The sequence below is a fragment of the Equus przewalskii genome, chromosome 18, assembly GCF_037783145.1.
Source record: "Equus przewalskii isolate Varuska chromosome 18, EquPr2, whole genome shotgun sequence".
NCBI classification, from domain to species: Eukaryota; Metazoa; Chordata; class Mammalia; order Perissodactyla; family Equidae; genus Equus; species Equus przewalskii.
In genome coordinates this window covers 33,046,959-33,069,140 of record NC_091848.1, presented here as the reverse complement: position 1 = coordinate 33,069,140, position 22,182 = coordinate 33,046,959, and the positions used below count along the sequence as shown (strand labels likewise).

At 43.1% G+C, this 22,182-nt stretch overlaps 1 long non-coding RNA gene across 1 annotated transcript in view; it reads right to left on the bottom strand.

The window, feature by feature from the left end:
- Positions 1-18,156, bottom strand: part of LOC103560583 (uncharacterized) — a 45,623-nt gene extending 27,467 nt beyond the window's left edge. Inside the window, exons 1-2 of the long non-coding RNA XR_011529169.1 lie at positions 17,774-18,156; positions 1,146-1,237 (exon numbers count right to left, since the gene is read on the bottom strand). This is a non-coding gene — a long non-coding RNA (uncharacterized lncRNA). The remainder of the gene's footprint in view (positions 1-1,145; positions 1,238-17,773) is intronic.
- Positions 18,157-22,182: the final 4,026 nt, after the last annotated feature.

Here is a 22,182-nt window from a genome sequence, read left to right as displayed (position 1 = left end):
AGCATGAGTTCATTGGCAGACAACCTGAGTTGGATGTCATCTGCCAATTACTTGCTGCATGATCCTGCAGAAAGTTCCTTAACTTTTCTTCTTCTGTAAAATGTGCATAAAAATAGTGTCTAAAGCAATTCTATGGAGAAAAGATAGTCTTTTAAATATATGGACCTGGAACAACTGGATATCTACTTGCAAAAATAGGAATCTAGACACAGACCTTACACTTTCACAAAAATTAACTCACAATGGATCATAGACCCAAGTGTAAACACAAAACTATAAAACTCTTAGAGGTCGGCCCCGTGGCCGAATGGTTAAGTTTGCGCGCTCTGCTGCGGTGGCCCAGGGTTTCGTCAGTTGGAATCCTGGGCGCGGACATGGCACCGCTCATCAAGCCATGCTGAGGCAGCATCCCACATGCCACAACTAGAAGGACCCACAACTAACATATAACTAGGTATTGGGGGGCTTTGAGGAGAAAAAAGAAAAAAATAAAATCTTAAAAAAAAATCTTAGAAGATAACATAAGAGGAAACCTAGATGACCTTGGACATGGCCGTGACTTTTTGGATACAACACCAAAGGCATGATCCATGAAAGAAATAACTGATAAGCTGGATTTCATTAAAATTGAAAACTTCTGGGGGCTGGCCCCGTGGCCGAGTGGTTAAGTTCGTGCACTCCGCTGCAGGCAGCTCAGTGTTTCGTTGGTTCGAATCCTGGGCGCGGACATGGCACTGCTCATCAGACCACGCTGAGGCGGCGTCCCACGTGCCACAACTAGAAGAACCCACAACGGAGAATATACAACTATGTACCAGGGGGCTTTCGGGAGAAAAAGGAAATAATAAAATCTTAAAAAAAAAAAAAAAAAGATTGAAAACTTCTGCTCTGTGAAAGTCACCATCAACAGAATGAGAAGACAAACCACCGAGTGGTAGAAAATATTTGCAAAAGATGCATCTAATAAAGGACTGTTATCCACAATATACAAAGAACTCCTAAAACTCAACAATAAGAATACAAACAACCTGAGTAAGAAACAAACATCTCATCAAATAAGACATATAATGGCAAAAAGTCATATGACAAGATGCTCAACATCGTATGCCATTAGGAAATTGCAAATTAAAACAACAATGACATACCTCCACACACCTACTAGAATGGCCAAAATCCAGAACACTAACAATACCGAATGCTGGTGAGGATGTGGAGCAACAGGAACTCTCATTCATTGCTGCTGGGAATGCAAAATGGAAAAACCACTTTAGAAGATAGTTTGGCAGTTTCTTACAAAACTAAGCATACTCTTACCATAGCTATGAGTCAACTTGTGATGACATAACAATGTACTATCAAATGAGTGGCTTAAACAGCAGAAATTGAATTTCTCACAGTTCCGGAGGCTGGAAAGTCCAGGATCAAGGTTTTCGATGATTCATTTTTTGTGTGAGGCCTCTCTTCCTGGCTTAGAGAGGACCATCTTCTTACTGTGTCCTCACATGGCCTCTCCTCATGTGGAGGGAGAGAGAAAGAGGGTTTGCTAATGTCCCTTTTTATAAGGACACTAAACCTATCAGATCAGGGCCCCACACTTATGACCTCTTTTATTCTTAATTACTTCCTTAGAGGTCCCATCTCCAAACATAGCCATGCTGGGGGAGAGGGCTTCAACATAGGAATTTTGGAAGACACAAACATTCCGTCCATAACGCCGTGTCATCCAGCAATTATGGTCCTTGGTATTTACCCAAATGAATTAAAAACTTACGTCCACACAAAAACCTGCAGATGGATGTGTATAGCAGCCTTATTTATAATTGCCAAAACTTGGAAGCAACCGTGATGTCCTTTAGTAAGTGAATGGATAAGTAAACTGTGGTATATCCAGACAATGGAACATTATTTAGTGTTAAAAAGAAATGAACTATCAAGCTGTGAAAACACATAGAGGAATCTTAAATGCGTATTACTAAGTGAAAGAAGCCAATCTGAAAAGACTACATACTGTATGATTCCAACATGATGTCCCGGAAAAGGCAAAATTATGGAGACAGCAAAAGATCGGTAGTTGCCACGAGTTATGGGGAGGGAGGATGAAGAGGTGGAGCACAGAGGAGTTTCAGGACAATGAAACTACTTTGTGTGTTACTATAATGGTAGATAAATGTCATTATACGTTTGTCAAAATCCATAGAGTGTATAATACCAAGAGTGAACCCTAATATAAACTATGGTCCTACGGTGATAATGCTGTGTCAACCTAGGTTCATCAGTTGTAACAGATGGCCCACTCTGGTGCCGGATGTCTACAGCGGGGGAGGTTGTGAGTCGGGGAGGGCAAGCAGTATATGGGTACTCTCTGCACTTTCTGCTCAGTTTTGCTGTGACCCTAAAACTGCTCTAAAGAATAAAGTCTGTTAAAAAAACAAAAGTCCCTCCCTCATCGGGCTGCTGTGAGAATTAAATGACCATTCTTGCAGAGCTGTTAGAATACCTCCGGGCAAAGAATAAGCACTCAATACACTCTAGCTAAAATTAAGTAAAATCAGCACACACCCACACAAGAGAAGAGATTTTTTTTAATGCAAATGAAAAAAAGATTCCCTATCTGGCTGGAACAGTCCAGGGACCCTGTACCCAAAACTCACAGAACGTGGCATATTCTCGATGCTCAATAAATGCTTGTGAACAGGTGAGCGAGGGACTGGATCTCTGAATTAAAACTGGGAATGAATGAGACTGCTCAGGGAGATAGTGTAGAGTGGGACGAGAATGAGTCCAGGACGGGGTCTTACGGCCCTGTAAACTTAATGATCAGGTAGAGAGGGACAAACAGGCAAAAGAGACTGATTAGTGGCTTAGATAGGAATGAGGAGTGTTTGGTGTCTGAAAACCAAGAAAGTAGAGGCCTTCAGGAAGGAGGAAGTGGCCCACTGGGCTTGGTGCTCTCCTGAGAGTTCGCAGAAGAGGAAGCGTGAGAGTGTCCCTCAGGTAATGGAAGTCCTTGGTGACCCTAAGAAGTGCCACTGTGATAGAGTGGGAGGGGTGGGGACAGGAAGGTGGGGGCAGGGGGAACCAGACTGGAGGTAGCTGAAGAAGGACTGAAAGGTGGGGAAACAAAACACGGAGTCTGGACCACTTTTAAGAACTTTGGGAAGGGAGCTGAAAGATACATTAACAACCAGAGGGGGATTTGGGACCAACGAAAGTTTCTGTTTCTGTTTTTATAATGGGAATGACTGGAACATGTTTAATTTAAGCTCTCAGGAGAAAGGATACTTCCTTCATGTCCATGTGGGACAAGGAAGAGCGTGGGTGCAGACGCAGCAGTGTAAGGTTGAGACAGTCCCCATCAGAGATTTCTATTTTCTTTGTGCAGTAGGGAGCCAGGTCATTTGCTAAGAGCGAGGAGAATGGGAAGAGATTTGGGGATTTGGGCAGAGTGGAGGAAGTTTGAAATGGTCTCTGTGGACAACAGAACAGGCATAGCCTGAAAATTGCTGGGTCCTTATACATGCTGCATTCCTTCCGCAAGTTCTTCCCACCTCTAATTTCATAGCCGAGGATACCAAAGCCCAGAGAGGAAAAGCAATTTGCCCAAAGTCGCACAGCAAGTTGATGGCAAAGCTTTGCCTGGAGTCAGGCATTTGGGCGTCCAGTTGAGGGCACTTCATCACGTGGCAGCAGTTGTCTTCTCATGTGTCTGCTCTTCACTGTGTGCAGTTATGTTATGTTGTAGGTAGGACTTTGCTAGGCACTGGGAATTTAAAGATGGAGAAATCATGGTTTCTGTCCTCATGGAGTTCACAAGCGGCTGGTCGTTAAGAGGAGCTCCCTCCAAGCCTGGGAAGCCCCAGGGGGGCATCCAAAATCAAGTTCCTGGACACACAAAACTAAGGACTAGACCTTTGACACACTTTGGCCCCAAAAAGATGCTGTTGTGTTGGGAGGGCTTGGAGAGCCAGCTGGATTTTGCCCCTCCCCACATAGTCGGGGCTTTATTGGGTTACCACTTTCCTCTCAGGCACAGATTTATTAGAAAGTTAGAAAATCATTGTTTCCTTTTGTACTTAACTTGCTATTGACAATGACTCTGCACTTATTCACTTGCTGTCTGGCTGTCTGGCTGTCTGGCTGTCTGCTGTCTCTCCCAACCAAGGAAGGAAACAATGTTCTTTAGGCAGCTCCCCTGCCTTTTACATTATTAAATGTATCACATGTACAGAGAAGCATATGCACAGTTTAAAGATACATAATAAAAAAAAACACCTGTTGCCTACTAGGGCCTGAAGCCGTGTGCCCCTCTCCAATCTGTTTCCCCGACCCCTCTCTCCCGCCAGGTAACGACTATGCTGACATTTGTGTTAATCATCTCAGTTTTCTTTACAGTTTTACTCCCCATATTACACGTCCCTAAACAATCATTTCCTTGGATTTGAATAACACAAATCTAGCTGTGTAAAGAAAGAGAATTGTTGCCAGTATTAGATGAAATTTGGGGGGGAAACCACCTTTTTTGAGAAGAGTCACCAGGGTATAGTGTAGCTTAAGCTTTCCTCAGTTTTCAAAAGCCTTTTCTGGGGAAGTCAAAAGAAAAGTCATGAGTAGGGACAGATCCAGAATTTGTAGGGCCTGAAGATTGTATAATTTGGAGGACTCTTTACGAAGATTATGAGGTCAAAATTACAAATACTGAGTTAGGTACTGGACCTTGAGAGGAACATATATAAGTAAGGGGCTTACATTTCATTAGCTTCAGGGAAATAAGTCTCCAGCCAAGAGGGCTCACTTGCATCTGGGCATCTGTCAGATCTGCTGTATGGATCAAGCACTGAACACACTGTAGGAATAGGGACAGAGGGAGAGGGCTGCTTTGCACTTTCTGCTTCTAAGTTCACCATAGTCTATGTCCAGCTCTCAAGAGTAGGTCAAAGCAGAACATTTCAGAAATAGGGGTGTTTTTGTGAAATGAGTGTTCTCAACTGATTCTAGCAGCAAGGCATAAAGAGATGAGCAGGAATTTCCTTAATAGATTGTGAAGCCATGACTAATACAGATAAACCTGTTCTCAAGTTTAAATGAGAGTATAATGTCAGTGGGGATCTGTGTGATGACGGTTCCCATCATATCTGTTTCTTGAGTCACACATCTACAAAGGAAAGTGGTTAATCTCTACCTCTGGTACACAGTATCATGGATTTCCCTTCACCATCTTCCTGGGGAGTCTTTGTCTCTTTCCCGTTTTAGGCCCCCTTCTTGATTTATTCTACCTGTGAGTAGAGTACATTCTCCAGTAGCTTTTTGAGAAAGGGTATATTATAGGTAAAAATTTTGAGACCTATTTGAAATTTTTTTCCACTCTCATACTCAATTGGTAGTATGGCTGGGTATAGAATTCTAGATTGGAAATGACATCCTTCAGAATTTTAAAGGCTTCATTGCATTTTGGCTTCTAGTATCACTGATGAGGTCAGAAGCATTCTGATTCCTAAACTTTGTGTGTGACTCGCTTTTTTCCCTCTCTGGTAGCAGTAAAACCTCTTGGTCCCTAAAATGGTACTGGTCACTTATGAGTTCTTCAATCTGGCAGTTTAATCTGTTCTTGAATTATTCCATTGATTGTTTTCTCCTCCTTTTTTCTCTTTCTCTCTTTCTGGGAACAATGCTGTTCAGATGTAAGATCTCCTGAATTAATACTCTAACTTCTTACCTTTTTCTCTCCTATTTTCTAATCTTTTTGCTTCATTTGCTGGGAAATTTCCCAATGTTATATTGCAACCATTGTGTTGAGTTTTTCATTTCTACTTAGGCAAATGATTTTCCTTTCATATATCCTTACCATTTTTTACTGAATACAAAAGTGTTATATGCACATTATTTAAAAACCAAGTATTGTAAAAACACTTTACCTACAAAGTAAAAGGTTTCTACTGTTCTATCTGGTAGATCATGGAATAGAATAGATTACAGAAATAGACCTTTGCATATATACCCTAAACCTTTGTATAGGAACCATGTTGTATATTTATTTTTGACAAAGATGCTGTGTAGCGAGAAAGGTGGCATTCAAAGAGGTCTGGCCTTTGTCCTCGATCCTCAGAAGTAATCTCTAAACCTTTGGAATTTCCTGAGGGATGTCTTTGTTATTCATGGTGGGACCCTGGAACCACACCTGATACTTTATGCTAATGAGATGACTCAGGCTGGCCATAAAAGAAAGACTAAACATGTGATTAGAGGGTTGTGGCTTTGGGTCACATGATAACAGCCAGGCTTCCAGGGAGGAATGGCTGGAGATTGAATAAATCACATGGGCAATGACTCAATCAATCATGCCTACATAATGACACCTCAGTAAAATCTCTGGACACTAAAGCTCAGGTGAGTTGCCCTGGTTGGCAATACTCTGTGCATATTACCACACTTCAGTGCCAGTGGGGCAACACATTCCTGAGGATGATACAAGTTTTACATTTGGAACCCTCCCAGGCTTTGCCTCATGTCTCTTCCTTTGGCTGGTTCTAATTAGTATGCTTTTGCTATAATAAAACTGTAATTGTAAGTATAAGCTTTCCTGAGTTCTGTGAGTCATTCTAGTGAAGTATCAAACCTGAGGTTGGTTTTGGGAAATCCCCAGGCTTGCAGCACATGTCTTCAGAGAGGGCAGGCTTATGGGAACCGTTCCCTCTGTGCAGTTGGAAAACTCCTTAGAGACGCCAAGGCAATTCAGTGGGAAAAGGGCACTCTTTTCCATAAGTAGCACTGTAATAATCGATATTTGTACATACATAAATGAACCTCAACACTTAACTCATACTAAACACAAAAATTAACTTGAAATAGATCATAGACCTAAATATGAGCTGGAAACGTAAAATTTCTAGAATAAAAAATAAGAGAAAGTCTTTGTGACCTTAGCTTGGACATATATTAAACAGACCACAAAAAGCAGGAAAAAATGATGAAGTAGACTTCGTTGAAATTAAAAACTTTTGGTTCCGCACACTCCTCTTTGGCGGCCTGGGTTCACAGGTTTCTATCCTGGGCGTGGACCTACTGTATTCATCAGCCCTGCTGTGGAAACATCCCACATACGAAACAGAGGAGGACTGGCACAGATGTTAGTTCAGGGCTAATCTTCCTCAAGCAAAAAAAAAAAAAAAAAAAAAGAGGAAGATTGGCAATGGATGTTAGCTCAGGGTGAATCTTCCCCACCAAAAAAAAAAAGTTAAAAACTTTTGCTCCTCAAAAGACACTGTCAAGAAAATGAAAACGCAAGCCACAGACTGGGACAAAATATTGGCAAAACACGTATCTGTCAAAGGGCTTGTATCCAGAATATATTAAAAAAATGCTTACAGCAACCAATTAAAATACATCCAATTTTTTAAATGGGCTGACGATTTGAATAGACAATTCACCAAAGAAAACATACGGATGACAAGTAAGCACATGAAAAGATGCTCAACATCATTGGTCATTAGGGAAATGCAAACTAAAAACACAACGAGATATCACTATGCATCCACTAGAATGGCTGAGTTTTAAAAGACTAGCCATGACAAGTGTTGGCAAGGATGTGGAGCAACTGGAACTTTCACACATTGTTGGTAGGAATGCAAAATGGTACAGTCACTTTGGAAAGTACTTAAGAAGTTTTAGAAATCACGTTAAATATACATGTACCATATGACCCAGGAATCTCATGCCTAGGTTTTTATCTGAGATAAGTGAAAACATAAAAAATCTATGCACAATCTTTAAGAGGAAAAATGGATCAATTGGACTTCCGCAAAGTAAGAAAATTTGTTCTGCAGAAGACCCTGTTAAGAGAATGAAAAAACAATTTACTGAGAGGAAGAAAATATTTGCAAACCACAGACCTGACAAAGTACTAGTTTCTAGAACATATCAAGAACTCTGAAAACTCAACTGTTACGAAAAAAATCCAGTTAAGAAATGGGGAAAAGACATGAACAGACATCCCAAAGAGGATATACAGGTGGTAAATAAGCATGGGGAAAGGTGTTATCATCAGTAGCCATTAGGGAAATACAAATTAAACCCCAGTGAGATCTCACTACACACCCAGCAGAGTGGCTGAAGTAAAAAATAACAACATCAAACACTGGTGAGGATGCAGAGAGACTGGATCACTCCGAAATTGCTGGTGAGAATGTATAACGGGTACAGCCCCTTTGGAAAACAGTTTGGTGGTTTCTTATAAAACTAAACAGACGGGGACAGCCCCGTAGCCAGGTGGTTAAGTTCGCAGACTCTGCTTTGGTGGCCCAGGGTTTCACCAGTCCGGATCCCAGGTATGGACATGGCACTGCTCATCAGGCCATGCTGAGGTGGTATCCCACATAGCACGACCAGAAGGATGTACAATTAGAATATACAACTATGTACTGGGGGGCTTTGGAGAGAAGAAGAAGGAAAAGAAACCAAAGAAGATGGGCATCAGATTGGCTCAGGTGCCAATCTTTAAAAAAGCCCAAAAAAACCTAAACACGCAACTACCATACAACTCAGCAGTTGCTCTCCTGGGCATTTATCCCAGAGAAAAGAAAACTCATGTTCACACAAAAACTTGTATACAGATGTTCGTAGTAACTTGATCCGTGACAGCCAAAAACCAAAAATAAACCAGACATCTTTCCACAGGTGAATGGCTGAACAAACTGTAGCACTTCCTTACCATGGAATGCTGTTCAGCAATAAAAAGGAACAGACTATGAAAATATGCAATGACTTAGATGAATCTCCAGGGAATTACGCTGTGTGAAAAAACTCAATCCCCCCAAAGTTATATATTGTATGATTCCATTATATTACATTCTTAAAATGGCAAAATTATGGAAATGGAGAAGAGATTAGTGGTTCCCAGGGGCTGGGGAAGGGGAAAGGGAGGTGAATGTGGCTATACAAGGCAACACGAGAAGTCCCTGTGAAGATGGGACTGTTCTGTATCTTGACTGTATCAATGTCAATATCCTGGTTGTGATATGTACTATACTTTTATGAAATGTTACCATTGGGGGCCACTGAATAAGGGGATCTCTCTGTATTGTTTCTTACAACTGCATGTGAATCTACAGTTATCTCAAAATAAAAAGCTTAATTAAATAAAACTGTACATAAATGTTTATAGTGGATTTATGCACAATCATCAAAAACTGGAAACAACCCAAATGTCATCAAATATAAGTGAATAAATAAATTGTGGAACATTCTTATAATGGAATACTACTCAGGGGCCGGCCAGGTGGTGCAGCAGTTAAGTTCGCACGTTCTGCTTCTTGGCAGCCCGGGGTTCGCTGGTTCGGATCCCGGGTGTGGACATGGCACTGCTTGGCACGCCATGCTGTGGTAGGCGTTCCACATATGAAGTAGAGGAAGATGGGCACGATGTTAGCTCAGGGCCAGTCTTCCATAGCAAAAAGAAGAAGACTGGCAGTAGTTAGCTCAAGGTTAATCTTCGCCCCCCCTCCCAAAATAATGGAATACTACTCAGCAATAAAAAAGAATGAACTATTTGGGGCCAGCCCGGCGGCACAGCAATTGAGTTCTCACATTCTGCTTTGGTGGCCTGGGGTTTGCTAGTTCAGATCGCGGATGCAGACATGGCACCGCTTGCCAAGCCATGCTGTGGCAGGCATCCCACATATAAAGTAGAGGAAGATGGGCATGGATGTTAGCTCAGGGACAGTCTTCCTCAGCAAAAAAGAGGAGGATTGGCAGCAGATGTTAGCTCAGGGCTAATCTTCCTCAAAAAAATAAAAGAATGAACTATTGATAGGCAACAACATGAATGAATCCCAAAAGCACTATGCTAAGTGAAAGGAGCCAGACTTAAGACTGTATACTGTATGATTCCATTTATACGAAGTTTAGAAAAGTAAAAGACCGTAGTGATAAAAAGCAGATCTGTAGTTGCGGGGGGCCGGAGTGTGAGGGTGTAGAGTGATTGTAAAAGGTTTCAAAGTGATTTTTGGGGGTGATGGGCATAGTCTATCAATATCATGATTGTGGTGGTGGTGGTGATGTGACAATATACATTTGTTAAAATGCATCTAATTGTGCACTTAACATTGGTGAATTTTATTGTATTTAAATTATACCTCAATAAAATTGACCAAAAGATGGGGCTCATACATTTAGACTAGTTTACAACTTGCTTTTTTTCACTTAACTACGTATTATGGACGTGTATCTTCAGTACATATAGTTTTACCTTGTTTTCACAATAGTTGCATAGGATTGCATTGTATGGATGCCTTATAATCCCACAATTAATTTTATTAGTCCCCTTTTGATGAGCATTTGGGCTATTTCCAATTTTTTGGTTTACAAATAATGTTGTCATGGTCAACCTTATCATCTATCTTTGCATACTTGAGTAAGTGGGGTTTTTTTGTTTGTTTTGTTTTGTTTTGTTTGAGGAAGATTAGTTCTGAGCTAACTGCCGCTAATCCTCCTCTTTTTGCTGAGGAAGACTGGCCCTGAGCTAACAACCATCCCCATCTTCCTCCACTTCATATGTGGGACGCCTACCACAGCATGGCGTGCCAAGTGGTGCCATGTCTGCAACTGGGATCTGAACCGGCAAACCCCCAGCCCCCAAAGCGGAACATGTGCACTTAACCGCTGTGCCACTGGGCCTGCCCCTTAGTAAGTGTTTTTATTGAATGGATTCCTAAAAGTGATATTGCTTGGTCAAAGGGTACGTACACTTAAAATTTTAGTAGTAAGCATCAAATTGCCCTGCAAAATAAGGTTGTGTCAACTTGCACTCTCCCCAGTGGTGAATAGGAGTCCTGTGGTTGTTTCTAAGGCATTCTTTTTAGGCTTATTTACTTGTTCCATTTCCCAGTCTTTTCATCCAGTTGATGTTTTCCGTTTCACAGCTCTTGTAGGATTTCTGCCGAGCTTTGAGTGTTGATGCTTTGCTAGGGCTTGTAGAATGACCTAGTTATTTGATGACCATTCAATCAACAAGGAGTTCAGATAGTGGGGAGACAGACATGAAAAGCAATACTATATAGCATGATAAATGTCATGATACTTGTATATAGTATCAAGCATACTGATAATAATGATGAGAAAGAAGATGATGTTAGTGCTGACGATAACAATAGCTAAAAATTATTGAGCACTCACTACATACCAGGAAGTCGTCTAAGAACCATATATGTACTTATTTAATCCTCACAACAACCCTCTCAGGTAGAAACTAATACCATGGTTCCCATTTTATAGACTACTTGCCTGGGCTTTGAAGGATCAATAGGAGTTAACTGGATGAAGAAAAGTTGTGGATTAAATAGAATTCAGGCAGAATGAAAAATGTGTATAAAGGCACCGAGGCAGAAGAAAGCAAAGTCCATCCAGGGGTCTTGTGAGTAATTTCAGATGGCCAGCACCCAAAGGGGACTAGGGGACAGGAAAAGAAGAAGCTGGAGAGAGCTCTTGAGAGGGTGATGTGGATGTTTCCCATTTCCTCTAGCTAAACACACACACTCACTGCATTTGGCTGCCACTGATTACTAACCTGTAGTTTCTAACAGAGTCTAGGGGAAGACTTCTCATTAGGAAGTGATGCCTAGATGCAGACCCAAAGGTTGAGTAAGAGTCAACAAGACGAAGAAGAGGCACTGAGTGTTCAGGCAGAGGAAGCGGCATGAGATGTCACTGCTGGAGTGCTTAAGGAACTGACTGGTCCTGGGGATGGCACGGTATAAAGTGTTTAGGAAAAGGAGACACAAATGAGGCCAAAGAGAATGGCAGAGGCCAACTCACGCAGGGCCTGTAGGCCACATTCAGGAGTTCAAACCTTATGGTGATTACAAAATTAATCAATGAAAAAGAAATGATCAGATATCTACTGCAGGCAGGCCCTGTGCTAGGGGCCAGGGAGATACGTGATGTGCAAAGCCTTTAAGAAACTCACGGAGCAGCTGAGAAAATCAAAGATGAGGGAGCTAGTTAATGGGAAAGGGCCACATAGAACAGGGAATAAATGTGGAATGTTGGCGTTTCTAGGAGGCAGAAACAATTGAATGGGGAGGCAGACAGAGGAGGGAAAGGAATGGAGCCTTGAAGGATGGGTATGATTTGGGAAGGAGATGGGGAGACAGCCTTCTGGATAGGACGTTCCAAGTGTAAACAAATGGGATCTATTAGACGTGTTTGGAAGAGACTGAGTAAGCCAGCCGGCCAAAGGGTGGGTATGTGCAGGGAGTATGAGGAACCTTAGGAAGGGCGCATAAGGTCAAATTGTGAAGGGTCCTACACGCAAGGTGGGCAAAGAAGGGCCATTCTGCCTTTTTCAGTGTGGAACAACTTGATTAAGATGATCTTGTTAAATGACTAATCTGGAACAAAAGAGATAACCAAGTAATGGGACAATTTAGGAGGTTACTGCTTATGTCAAAGTTCTGAACAAGGCTGGCTGCAAGAAAGAAATGAGAGATCAGAGGAAAGAGTGGGTGTGCAGTGTTATTTGGCCTTTCACAGGAAGATTACTTTCTGCCCTACGATTACATAATTCTCTTTTCTTCTCATGGTAATCTGCCTTCAGAGCCTCGAGATGGATTTATTTACAATTCTGGAAATGGAATCAATGGCACAGTATGATATCTTTTAGGAGTATGTACTCAAGTTTCTTCACTGGAGTCTATCACTATATTCTGTACCCATTCTCCCCTTATCCCACAGGATGTTTATTATCAAAGCATTCCTGGTACAAGGTAAAATACATTAAAATTACTGAAAAGGATGTTTCCTCTCTTGGGGTGTTTTTACTCACAACACACATTTACTGACACAAACACACATTTACTTTCCCCACCAACAACCAGTTCTCCAACTCTCCGGACGCCAACTGGGTATCCTATAGTTCAACTCAGTTCTGACACTAACTAGTGAGTGTCAGACTCCCCAGGTTTCAGGACTCAGTCCCGCAAGACTGCCCCCCTTCAGAAGACAATTGAAATTATTGGGTCCCCAGGGTACCCACACTTTGGCCCGATTTGGCTACAAAATCGGGGTTCCTACAACTCCTCCCCACCTCAGATTCAATCATTTGCCAGAATGGCTTACGGCATTCAGGAAACACTTTACTTTCTATCTTCGGTCTATTATAAAGGGTACAAATGAACAGCGAGCTGCAGAGGTGCGCAGGGCGAGGTCCAGCAGGGTCCTGAGCGCAGGGGCTTCTGTCGCTGAGGACGTGGAGTGTGCCACACTCCCAGCGTGTGGCTGTGTTTGCCGACCTGGAAGCTCTCCAAACTCTAGGTTTTTATGGAGGTTTCATTATGCAGCCATAATTGATTAAATCTTTGGCTCTTGGTGATTAGCTCAGTCTCAGCACCTCTCCCCACCCCATGGAGGGGAGGGGTGGGGGAGGAGTCTGAAAATCTCAGCCCTTTAATCACAAGGTTGGTTCCTGTGGCAAACAGCACCCCTGCAGAAGTTACCCAGGGGCCCACCAGTCACCTTATTAGCGCACACTCAGGCCTGATTGAAAGGGGCTAATTATGAATAATTATGAATAACAACAGAATGACACTCCTCTCACCTCTACCACTCGGGAAATTCCGAGGGTTTTGGGGATAAAGACCGAATACACATATGTCTTATTATATCAATATCACACCTTCTCCTTGTTTGCTGAAAATAGGGAGTGAGTACTACCTGTACCATCTTCTTTTTTCTTTTTTTTTTAAAGATTTTATTTTTCCTTCTTCTCCCCAAAGCTCCCCAGTACACAGTTGTATATATTTTAGTTGTGGTTCCTTTTAGTTGTGGCACATGGGATGCCACCTCAGCATGGCCTGATGAGCAGTGCTGGGTCCATGCCCAGGATTCAAACCGGTGAAACCCCGGGCCGCCGAAGCAGAGCAGGCAAACTTAACCACTCGGCCGTGGGGCCAGCCCCTGTACTATCTTTTAAAAGTAGAGTTCCCAGTGAACACTTAGCGTTTCTCATCATTTTGCACCTCTTCTAGCTAATGCAGCTCTTCTCATTAGGTAGGTCAGGGACCCATACGAGAAGCCACTAAAAAACCATGGACCATCGCCCCATCTAAAAATGCACGTGTGTACACACACATACGTGTACAATTTGATGCACAATCTGAGGGTTCATGGTCAGCTGAAATTTGTAGTCTCCAGCTTAGGGACCCCTGTCCCCACGTGTCTGGTAGACAAGTGCTGTATGCAGGCCATAGAGAATTGAGACAAAATTCTATTACCTCTACATTATTAACCGAAAGGAAGAGAAGGTATGAATAAATTTCAATGAGGGAATTTTATGAATTTTTGAAAAGTTTAAACGGTAAGATTAGTAATAGCAACAAAAACTTTCTGCATATATAAACTATAAAATGCTGTATAAATTGAAGGGATTCGGTCTCCATTTGTATACACAATACAGTACAGAGCTTAAAGTGAAGGAGAAATGTCGGCCCCCTCTTTCTTCCCGCATCCCCCCACATACAGCAGACCCTTGCTGGGCAGGTTTTCAGGGCAGGAAGCAATTTTTTGAAGGCCTGCAATGTGCAAGACGTTGTGCTGGGCATCAGGGAGGGAAAAGAAAGATGGTGAAGACTCTTGCCCTATCGGGAAGTTTATAGCCCGGGGGAGAGGGAGACAGGAGAGGAACAGCTGTATTGACAAAAAAATCACACTAATAAAAGGAATCAAGGATGTGTTAAAATACACTTGTGGAAAAGCTGTGGAGAAAGGAGGGGGTACTAATTTTGCTTGCAGGAAGAACTCGAAAGGGGCTCTGAAGAATGGGAAGGATGCCCAGGCAAAGTTTTCTTTTTTTTCCTGTTTAGCCATAGGAAGAGAGGATTCCTGGGTTCCTCTACCCACCTCCACTAGTCTTATCGCCTGGGCTCTGCTTTTCCAAAAGGAGAAGGGGCCAAAGTGCGTACAAACTTCACTCCAGCAAATAAATAGAAGGAGCGAAATATGTGCCAGGAACTCTGCTGAGAGATTTCCAACTGTTATCTCTAATTCTGATAACGGCAAAATGGTGGGGAGTGTTATCCCCATTTTACTGAGGAAACTAGGTTCAGAGCTGGAATGTGTCATGGTCACACAGCTAGAAAGCGGCTGAGCCAGGATTGGCGCTGAGTCTGTCTAACTTCAAAATCCACTTCTTTTCTCTAGCCACGTGGCTGCTTTGGGCCCCTGTTAAGGCCTTATGCTGTCATGTGGTGACTCACACACACAGCAGACATTTAATACTTGTGTAGAGAATAAATGGATAGGTAAAGAAAAGAAGAAAAAACTAAACTTCCCAGTAGGGGCAGCTAGGAGGAATCCCGTCCCTGCCTCCTGCCGAGTGAATTATCTTCCTTGCTATTGCTGTACGAGCAGTCAGACCCCAGGCTGCAGAGGGACATTCTTCCAACCTGGGAGAAACGGTACCCTCGACTGAAGCTCGACCTGAAGCTCGGGCGTTTTCATCAAGAGGTTACTGACAGCAGACCCTGTGCTCTGTGCTGGCTGCAGCTCAGCAGGGAGCACACACAGGGGCCACCGCCGCTGGAAAATGTATTTTTATTCAGCTTTTCTGTGACTTCCTTTTTTTCTATTCTTTCTGTTTTGTTTTTCTTTTACTGTGGAAAATTTCTGAACATAAACCAAAAGAGAGAGAAGGGTGTCGTGAACCCCCACGGCCCTATCACCCAGTTTCAATCACTAATGACTCATGACTAATTTTATCCTAACACTGATCCTTCCCTGGATTCTTCTGAAGCAAATCATATATCATCATATCATTGTCATCCATAAAGATTTCAGTGTGCCTCTTAAATGCCTTCTACTCCATAGATTTCTCCTCTTTGTCATTTATTTGTTGAAGAGGCTGCGTCATTTGTCACGTGGAATTTCTCACAATCTGAATTTTGGTGACTGCAGCCAGTGGTTGCATTAACACATTCTCCACCCTTTAGAGCATTTCCTCTAAACTAGTAGTTGGATCTCCAGTAGTTGATCAAATATAAGTTTGACGTTTTGCCAAGACGACTTCATGACCGGTATCTTCAGGAGGCACCTAGCATCTGCCTGTTTGTCTTTTGATAGTCCCCGAGGATTAGAGTCCAAGTCCATTAACTCATTAAGGATTGTGAAGTGGTGATATTTTAATCCTTTAGTTTCTTTTGCGTTTACTGGCTGGAATACATCCAGAAGAGAAGCTTTCCCTGATCACCTGTGTGGTTAAACTAAGATATATTTATCAGCGGAAGAGTAAAGCAATTACTTCTTTCTCTTTATTTGCCAGTTTTCAAAATAGTGAATGGATCCCCAGCACCCACCAAAGGTGACCAATAAGATTTAATTTTTTTAAATATTATTATGAATTCATGGTTTTAAACAGATTTGCTGAGTTTCAGTCATTGCAGTTATGGTTCTTATTGAATTATGCTGTCCCGTCTTTGGCTAGTGGGAGGCTCCGCACATTGACCCCTGATGTGCTCGCAGCTGTGGTTTTGAAGAGGACAACCCAGGCAGAGGTGGGCACCTGCCTTTTGATGGCACCCTATTGTCCTTGACAGCTTGTTTACTCTCTGGTGTGTCATGTGATGTTCCAGGCTCATCTTGTATATTTCCTTCCCCGGACCCCAGATCTGGAATCAGCCACTTTTCTAGAAATAGTTTTTTTTCAAGAAAAGACTTCATAGGTTCATACTAATATTTCTATTTCAAATTCAGGATTAGAGACTTTCTACTTAACTTTATTGATCTTACGTCTATGCCTCCTTTCTCTCATGTCAAAAATCCCAGTTTTCAAAACAACCAATGTAAGCACTCACTGCTTTATCCCCCCATCCATACAAACAGTCTTAGAATTTCAATACCAATGCTACCACACTTCACTTTTCATTGTTAAGAACAACTTAAGGTTTTGGGTTTGCTCTTTGGGAGATAACCCATTAGGGACGTACTGTCAAATTCCTGAGTTTTAATGTAGGCATCGTTGATGCATTTAATCACTGAAATAGTTCCTCACTGCGTCCTTATGCCGCCAACTTGATAAACAAGTTTATTTTGTTTTGTCAAATCTAAATTTGTTTTATGATTTTCTAATATATTTACAAGCTTCCAAAATAAATCTACCAAATAAGATACATTTAGAAAAGTCTAGTTTCTATCTTGTGTGTCTCACTCTGTCCCCCTTCTCCTCCTACATATAACTTAAAAAAAATTTCCATGGTCTATCCTTCATTTTTTTTCTATAACTAAATAAGCATATATGATACATTCGTCTCTCCCTTCCCAATGATAGCCACTCTAACAATTTTCTTCACCTGACATTCTACACATAACAATGCATCCTGGCGATCCCTCCACAGCAATAAAGAAATGCTCTTTGTTTCCTTTCCTAGCTGCATAGTACTCCATCCTGTTTGCAGCCTAGTTTATTTACCCACTCCTCTGTTATAGCCATTGGGTGATTTCTAGTCTTTTGCTATCATCAATAGTGCTGCAATGAATAGCCTTGTGTCTATTACTTAATTTTCGAATTTTTGACCATTTGTCTTTAGGATGGATTCCTAGAAGTGAACTTTCTGAGTCAAAGGGTAAATGTCTGTGTAAAACTGCTAGATATTGCCACATTACCCATTAAACTGATTTCTCTTGTGTAAGGAATTACAGCTGTGACAATACGATGAAGGGATTGCGACATGGAAGGAGGAGATCGAGATCTCCCTGAAGGGCTGACATCTGCCTCTCTGCAAGAGGGACTCACCTTGACCGAAGCTTTGTTCCAATGCTGCCGAGATGATCAGGGCGCTTCCCAGGCCTCCTTGGAGGAGGGGCCCTCCCAAATCCTTGCCCAAGACAGGGGGCCACTTCACCTCTCCGGGCCCACTGCTTCTGTTGCCAGCCTGCCTCACCAGCTCGATGAAAGGAAGGCAGTGGACATTTTAAAGCAAAATCAGCTTCCTGACCTCAAAAGTTCGAGATAATATAGCACATTATTATTGTTGAAGTTGAGTCAGCTCTTGCCCCCAGGAAACTAAACTGAGGTCAGGAGATGGCGTCATGTGGCCTGCAGCTGTCTGTTTGAAGAGGACAGCCCAGGGCAGAGCTGGCCACCTCCTTAGCTGGAGAGAGGGCAGTCCACGTGTCTCTCAGAGCAGCTCTTTCAGCCTCGGATGACGTCAGGGATCTCCTGGAGACGTCCCTGACAGCTGGAGAGCAAGCAGCTTTTGTTTCTGCAAGCCTGCCTTCAGTTAGGGTGTGTGCGCGTCTGCCCCAGGCGCTGTCTGAGAAGTGTACACCTGCGCAGCCAGAAGCCGTGCTGTGCCTGACGGGTGATGGCACCACCTCTCAGCTGCTCCGCCAGACTTTGTCACAGTCAGTCCTGGATTGTCATCCCATGCAGGAAGCCCTTGCTTTGCATACGAGGCTGTAAGCTTCCTGAAGATGGGGGTCCCATCGACGTCACCACCCTGCTGCCCATGGTCCTTGGGATGGAACTCAGCTGGGGCAGCTAGAGCAGCTCTAAGTCAGAAACCACCTTCCAAGGCTTTTGAGCAGCTTTTCAGAGGCTTAGTGGTAACATGAAGCCCCTTGTGAATTATAACGTCAAATTCAATTATTGTTATTACTAGAGCAGGCTTTTGACAAATGTTTAACAAATGATTAAACAAATGATGTGGGAAAAAAGTATGGTGGGAGTAAGTGTACCAAGAATTTCAATTAGTGTGGGGAGAGGGGCCGCTGACGAAGGGAGCCTGGAGGATGGGAGGACTGGGCCACACCGGCATACGGGAGTGGGAGTGGGGAAAGTTTCTAGGAAGGGAAAAACCACACCCACGTTCAGTTCCACACAAGAAGGACCATTTATTTACAGCAACATCCTGGTCAGAGGAGTACTATAAGGAAGTTGGGAGAAATAGGGTCCAAAGGTAACTCAATGGTCGCTCACGTTGATCAAGAGTCACTTTGTGCTGGGCACTAAGCTAAGTGCTTTCCGGGGGTGATCTTGTTTAATCCTCATGACAGCCCCATGGGGTGGTTACTACTGTGATCATCCTCAACTAACAGCTCAGGAAATTGAGACACAGAGAGGGGAAGTGAGAGCCAAACCATTCGGTGCCTTGAAGGCCTAACTAGGACTTTGAACTCCCACAGGCAGAGGGGAGCTACTGAATGTTCTTGAGCAGAGGAGTGACATAGTAATACTGGTGCTTCAGAAAAGAGCAATACAGTACAGTAGTTAGGAGTTGGACTTTGGCACCAAACTACCTGGTTTTATAAAATCCCTGTTCTGCCCCTTGCCAGCTGTGCAATGTTAGACATAGTATTTAACTGCTCTCTGGCTCAGTTTTCTCATCTATAAAATGGGGATAAGAAAAGAAAGCATCCAACTTTTAGGGTTTTATGAGGAGTAAATGAGATAATAAATGCAGAGCGTTTAGAACAGTGGTGGCACACATGTGTATGACAACTGTGAGCTATTATCCCAATGGGAGCTTTCTGCCAGATGGACTGGACAGAGGCCAGAGGCAGGGAGGCCAGCAGGAGGCAGGGACTGAAGAAGCACTGCCTAGGGTGATGGCAGCTGGAATAGGGAGTAAGATGTTTTTTCTTTTTCTTTTTTTCTGCTGAGGAAGATTCATCCTGAGCTAACATCTGTGCCAGTCTTCCTCTATTTTGTATGTGGGATGCTGCCACAGCATGGCCGCTGCTGAATGGTATAAATCTGTGCTTGGAACCGAACCTGGGCTGCTGAAGGGGAGTGTGCTGAACTTAACCACTAGGCCACAGGGCTGGCCTGAGAGTAAGTTATTTTAAAGTAAGATTCAATAGGACTCATTAACTGAAAATATGAGATAAAGAAGAATAGTTAATAATGACTCTCAGATTCCCAGTGTCATTAACCGGGAGGGAAAAGGCTTCTGAGGGCAACAGGAAAACTAGGAAAGGAGCTAGTTTTGAGAGTAAGAGCACACTTTGGGAAGTCATGGGGGCTGTCCAGGACCCTGGGTTCTATGGCAGCTCTGCCACCAGCCGGCATGTCAGCTTGGCAAAAGCTTCCTTCCTCCTCTGGGGCTCAGTTTTCACATCAGCAAAGTGAAGCTTTTACCATCGACTGATGATTGGATAAAGAAGGTGTGGTATATATATACAATGGAATACTACTCAGCCATAAAAAAGACAAATTCATCCCATTTGCAATAACGTGGAAGGACCTGGAGGGAATTATGCTAAGAGAAATCAGCCAGACTGAGAAAGACAAACACCAGATGATTTCACTCATATTTGGACTATAAACAAACACATGGACAAAGAAAACAGTTCAGTGGTCACCAGGGGAAGGAGGGTGGGGGAGTGGGCACAGGGGGTGAAGGGGAGCACTTTATGGGGAGACAGACAAGAAATAATGTACAACTGAAATCTCACATCGATGTAAACTATTATGAACTCGATAAAAAGAAAAAAATAAGAAAAAAAATAAACGAAACTTTTACACTTGAGATCTCAAAGTTCTCTCCCAACTTAGACATTTTCCAGTTTCACCCCAGATGGCCCTAAAGAAAGCGTGGTGCTGACAGCCTGGCTGTTAGGCTTTTTGAGGTTCAGCCGCAGGTGACAGGCGGAAGGCAGTAATGTAAGAGGAACTCCCCCTATTCTTCCTCGAACTCCCTTACATGTTGTGCCCCAGGCCTTGCAATTGCCCCCTCAGCCAGGGTCTCCACAGATCCTCGCACCTCTCAAGAGATTCTGGGGACCGGAGTCAGAGAACATCAAGTTCAACATTTATTTGATTTAGCTTCACTCTCCTGCTTGATTGGTTCCTGCCTCGCGCTTTGGTTTTCTACCAGATTAGAGAAGAAAGGAAAGGTTGTTTTTAAAAGTTGACTTTCCTTAGCACTGGCGTCAGAGACATAGCAACAGTGAACCTGGCAAGCTTGGTGGTGGCAGCAGCCCAGGAAACCTTGTGTTTACCCAGAGGGTGCACCTGAGGGGGCGGAGCACCACCTGTCCAGGTGTGTACCCGGAGCTGGCCTCGGGCAGGTGCAGGCAGAGCACCTTCCATTCAGGACAGCCTGTAGGAGAATGGCCAGGCACTCTTCTGAGAAAAGCTGCATTTTGAAATAGAGCTTCACATAAAATAGAATGAAAAAACTGAGGCTGGCTAATGGACATGTAGAATGTGTGCTGATCAATTCAGATAGAAACAAACACGTGGGGAGACATTTCTGCCAAATAAAGTGCCACTTACACAACACAGAATAGGACTATACAGAGAAAGTTTTGCTCTGGTTGTGACAATATTTTCCTCAGGTGGTGACAAATGTAGGAATTAGACTTAGGAATTAAAACTTAACTCTAACAGTAGTGATTGACAGTCATTTAAAAAACTTTGTCTCTCAGACTAATCATCAGCGAGACTTTGACATTAACCAGGCTTCTTTCAGTTCACGTGGAATCGTCACTGTCGTTCGTGTCAGCAAATATTTACTGTTCCTTTTTATATTAAATAAATCCTGTTTGTCAAAGGTATTTTCTACACTTTAAAGCACTCTGCAAAGACGTTGGTGTGTTTGGTGGCTAGAGGATAGACTTCACTGCCAAAAATATCATGCCCCACATTTTACAGATAAGGAAACAGGCCCTGGGAAGCAAAAAGCCTCACCAATCATCCTTCCCTACTGACGATTCAAGGAGGTGAGACATGCAAGCATTTGATAATCTAGCTCAAGAGAGAGACACTGAGAAATTAAACCCATGGTGTTGAATTCCTTGTTTGTTCTTCATTTGAGTAGCACGTCCTGGTGCCTCTGAGGGTGAAGTGATGACGTAGGAGCCCAAGTCTTCCAAGCAAGGTTGGAGAGATGGTAGAGAAACCTAAATCAGAAGAGGGCACAGAAGCGTCTGGATCTGGAAGGATCATGGCTCCCTGGAGAGACAGTGGGCTGCTGAAGACTGACAGTGACCGAGACCTGAGACAGGTGCCGAGTCTCTAGCGGGGAGGCCTGGGAATCTGTTTTCACAGCACCCACAGGTGACTTCAGTGATTGGCTAAATATCAAAATGGAAAACATGGGGAAAGCATGAGGGGTGGTGTGGGGAGAACCCACCCTTTGGCCAAGTCATTCCACTGAAGTCAATCTCAGTGAAATAATCCGAAACATGGACAAAGGT